Consider the following 5,279-nt stretch of genomic DNA (forward strand, 5'->3'; position numbering starts at 1 on the left):
ACTAAATCGCGTCTCGCGCCGTCAATATTGCTCTTAAAAAATCCCCCCCCCCCCCCCAGATTGTTAGAAAAAATTATATTCAGGGGATTTTTAAAAATGACATTTACATCGAACGTTTCAGTCAAAGCTTTAAGAATATGCGACACCAGTGAAAGTATGGAATTACAACAAACTTTATCTTCGTAGCTCCTCAGAGCCTTTAGGTGTTTCTCCAATTTGTCTACAAAAAATTCAAGAAAGAAAATCCAAACTATACAGTGCAGACGCAACGATTACGAAAACGTTTTTCAGCGTCGCCATTACGGAACTTTACGACACCAACCTTTAAGAGTTCTGAATGGACACTTTGTCTATATAAGACCATACTTGGTTTCTCTTTTCTATACGACCAACAGAAATGTTCACCGCTTAACAACTGTAGATCTAGAGATTGCAACTTCGTCATGACTGTATAACCAGCGGTCAACATTAACTCCGGTGCTACTTCGATATTACCTCTAACCTTACTTGCGTAGTAGTCACTTTGGGCACAAATAAATATGTCGCGAAGAAATCTGCGAACAATCAAGCTTCCTACCCTCAAGGATTCTGCAAAAATGACAGTTTTCTGTCTAACACATCGAGGTCAAATTCAGTCAACATCGGAATCACTCCGGAGTCAATACACACACCTCTCCGCTGAATAAAAGGCTCTCCCTTAAACTTTACTACTGTGAACCTCAAATAGCAGTTTAAGAGTCGTAACAGAACTTCGACTGAAATCCCCATTTGAGCTTGAAAAGAAACTAAAATTAATTCGAAAATGTCCTTCCCCCTACTGAGCAACAGGTTACTCCCCAAGGAGTAATATAAATATTTTAAATGAGACATCAAAGCACAGGCCTTCTTGTGAAGGAAAGATATAGGCTAACAAGCAGTTCCTTTATTCTTTATTCATCATTGACCTGCAGCGCCATCACGCATTATCGCAGGAAGCGAATAAACTTGAAAAAAAAAAAAAATTTCTGAATTCGGGGCACACACAATGGCACTGGGCAAGGCACTCCACTCCTTAATTGTCTTAACAAAGAAAGAATTTTGGCCCAATTTTGTCTTGGCGCGGTACTCTCTAATCTTATGAATGTGGTCTTCTTTTTTTTAGATATAATTTGGTGGTGATAAGTAAAATGAGCTAATAATGCCAGATATATTGTTATAGATGTTTTATAAAAAACTTCAAGCGCAAATTTCTTTGTCTTAGTGCCAATGTAGACCATCCAAGTTCTTGCATCATGTCGGTTACACTCTCAAAACGGCCGTACCGCACCAAGACGAAATTAGCGGCACAACTCGGAATTCTTTATAATGCCACAATGCGGTTTTGCTGAGAAGGATCCCAAACGGTGCAGGCGTACTCTAACACTGGGCGTACAGTCGTGTGCGATGTGATGGTGAACGCCGGGTCGTCGACCGCTTCGTGCTATCAGAGCCATGACGCAGCTGCCGTGGCAGCCACGTCATGGCGCTGATAGCGCGGAGCGGTTGACGGTCCGGCGTTCACCTCCATATTGCCGGCGGGTGTAAATAAGAAAGATAGGCGAGCTCTTTGATAGCTTTAGATGATTTCCATAAATTGAGTTTTAAAAATGCAAGTGCTCTGCCAGCCCTCGTAACAACTAAGTTAATGTTTGCGTTCCAGGTGCAGTTAAATGACAGAGTGATGCCAAGATATTTAACTTTTTTTTTCGTTTTTTTTTGTTACGGTTTCATTATTCAGTTGGTAACATGTTTCAATTTTTGTTTTGGTTTTGCGGGTAAAACGTACATGGGCACATTTTAACGTTTAACTCCATCTAACACGTTTTACACTATTGCTCTATTCGATTCAGATCAACCTGCAGCCGCGTGGAACTCCCCTCGTCTGTTATGCATGTATAAAGAACACAATCATCTGCAAACAATCGTACCTGTGAATTTACACCGTCATTACTATCATCAGCAAATATTACAAACAACAATGGACCCAAAGCAGACCCTTGCGGCACACCAGATGTTACCATAACTGTATTTGAAGTCTTATCATTTAAAACAACACGCTGAAGACGGGATGACAAATATGGTTTTAACCAATTTAGAATAGTCATGTCAAAATTCAAGTGCTCTAATTTTTATAATAATTTTTCGTGTGACGCCGTATACAGCGCTTTTTTATAATCTAGGAAAACACAATCAATCTGTCCGCCTCCGTCAACCTCCCTCATCAAATCATGATAAAGCTCAGTAAGTTGTGTAGTACATGAGTACGCCTTTTGGAACCCATGTTGCGAGTCAAAGAGAACATTATGACAGTTTAAATGCATGATGATGTGACAGTATAAAACATGTTGCAGTAATTTCAACATATAGATGTCAGTAGAATTGGTCTGTAATTCATAAATTCTTTTTGGGCCTTTTTTTGTGCACAGGCACCACGTGTGCCACTTTTCAGTCGTCTGGCAATGAACCATCATGCAACGATTTTTTCATATACTACAAAAAGGTATAGAGCGATCGCATCTGCACAACGCTTTAAAATTTTCGGAGAGATCCCATCTGGGCCTACTGCCTTAGCTTCATCCATATGTTTTAGAAGTTCCAACACACCTCCTATAGCAAGTTCAACTGGTGGCATTACACTGAACGTGCCTTGGCATCTATCGTAGTCGATGTTCTCAGGAGGCAGAATAACTGATTGAAAATATTCATTGAAGTCTTCGGCTTTTTCCAGTCATCGGTAATTAATTCGTTATTGACCATCACGTCTCCTATCCCAATCTGATCATTAGCACAGCGCCTAATGTACTTACAGAACTGTGTGTTGTTTGCTTCCTCCAGCCGTTGCAAATAATTTCTTTGGCTTCCTTCACCTTTATGTTATACAATGACGTAAGTTTTTTTGGTTTATTTAGATTTCGCACCGAGCTTTTCTTTTTATGCCGTGCATACACACGCTTGCGCCTCTTTATCAGCTGCAGTAGGCTACCAGTAATCCGTGTTTTTTTTTTCTTCTCTTTTTTGAATTGCGAAGGGAAAAGTTACCTTTAATATGGACGTACCCTAAAGAGGTTTGTATAAACACAGCAAGAACCTTCTTTCATGAACTGTTTTCATTGACCGCCATGCGGAACTGCAGGCCCTTCTTATGGTGCAACTCCAGAAACTTAACCTCAGGGGAAGAGCGCAGAACCCCCTAATCTTGTTCAATGTGGCAGTTTACTCTGACCCCAGCTAAACCTTTACAAATTTTACGCATTAGGATTGGTAAAGTTTCGCTCTTTGTAAAGTTTAACAGGAAGCTTTTTATTCAGCAGGGAGGTGTCTGTATCGGCTATGCTGTTGTGTGAATTTTATCTCAATGTGTTAGACAGGCAAGTGACATTTGTTCTAAATCTCAAGAGGTAGAAAGTTTGTTTGTTCGCAGATTTGTTGACGTCATTTTGATTCTAGCCCCAAATAAATGCTACGCAAGTAAGGTTCGAGATTATACTATTGAAGTAGCACCGGAGTTGAGGTTCAAGGCTGGTTTTATGGTCATGGGAAAGTTGCAATTTAAAGGCTTTGATGGACTCCGAAGAGAAATGTTTCAATTCCGTGCTTTCAGTTTTCGGGTATTCTTAAAGCTTTGGTTTAGAAGTTCGAAACTAATGTCGTTTCTAAGACGAATTTCCGGTTAGGTATCCACACACTTCGCGTCTAAGCGAGAACAAAGCATTGCGAAAAAAAAATAAAGGGATGTTCTGATTTGTTGCGTAAAAGAAGTTGCATACAGAATTCCGTTTGTTTGAGGCTCTGCTTTGCGGGCCAGACGGGTTTGTGTGTAAATGACAGCATATTGGAACACAAAAGAAGTGTGAAAAATGTTTCTATATGATCAGAACTAGCCAAACATATTGCTGAATGCAATGTGTGCTTGCCAGAAAAGAGACTTTAACCTTGTGCAAAGATTACGATTCCTTCAATAGAAGAATCTTAAATGAAACATTGAGTAAAGGGGACCGCGGAAGTTGTGTGAGCCAACCATCTATAGATTTGCACGAACGCGAAAGAAAGTTCTTTCTGTCGTAAGATTTTGTTGTTATTGTTGTCGAGGGAGTGTGGTCTTCGCTCGGTTCCCATAGCCTTGACAGGTATTATCACGTCTGGTAGCTCGGCGCAGGGTGTCAGCAGGTGGTGTGGTGTCTGGGTGGTGGTAAATCATCCTGGCTCAGTCCCGCCAACTTTACGGTGGCATGCCGTTTTGTTTTCCATCTTCCTGTTTTTGTGGACGGCAATAAATTGCGGCTCTTCCTGGAATGACCTCAGCTACGCTCAAGATTTTACGTGGTCTTGTTGATTATTTTATTTCTTCTTGACTCAAGGTTCAGATTACGATGTTTCCTAATAAGCTCGCCTGAATGCTTTCGCTCCTTCCCATTTTTCAGTTTGCGTTCCCAAGAAAAACGGTGGGCCACTAGTTTTTCTGTGAGGAATCGGCAGGCCTCTACTCAACGCCAAAGGTAACAAAAAGAGTTTCTGTCGAATGCTTTCCTTGGGTTAGCCCTGACAAAATTTCTTCAATTCCTCTTCAATTTAGTCTTGTTTTGTTCACCAAGGGGCGAAACGCACGCCTTAAAAGATAATTTGACTTTTTCTTTTTCCCGGAGATAGCGCGAAAAACACATGTTGTCACTGACAGCTGAACAAATAGAGGACGGGGACTATTTTTTACGTTCACGTTTCTTGCTGAGGGGTCTGTTTCCCGGCGTTCTTATAGGCTAATGCGACAATATGACTTGCTCTGGAGCGATAATGAAATACTCGGAATCTTACCAAGCCCCCCATGCCCCGAGCTGTTTTTGAGCACGGTAGAATAAAATACGGCGATCGGTGTTTCCTCTACTTATTCAAGCAGTGTTTTTTTAACTGTTTGTGTCTGTATATTGTTTCAAAAACCCAATACGCCACACTTGCTTGAACGTTTGTACTGTCCTCTTGCTTTACAAGGGGGCTCCAGCGTCAACTTAAACGTTTTTAACGAAGCATACTTGCAAAGAAAGCGCAAGGTACCGAGCCTAGAGCAGCAAAGGAATTTCCCCAAACCTTTTCACACAACGTTTAATCGTTTAATTACAATAAAACCGAAACTAACCTGGATCTGTAATATTTCGTCACCTTGATGTGAGGTCGGATGTTATATAAACTTCAGCCCATGGGCAGCATGAGTCTTCTTCGCCTAGCGTCAGAAGCAGTCAAAAGGCCGTCGGAATCGTCGGTGGTAAATT

Source organism: Ixodes scapularis, unplaced genomic scaffold (assembly GCF_016920785.2).
Source record: "Ixodes scapularis isolate PalLabHiFi unplaced genomic scaffold, ASM1692078v2 PGA_scaffold8__174_contigs__length_109621045, whole genome shotgun sequence".
Lineage (NCBI taxonomy): Eukaryota > Metazoa > Arthropoda > Arachnida > Ixodida > Ixodidae > Ixodes > Ixodes scapularis.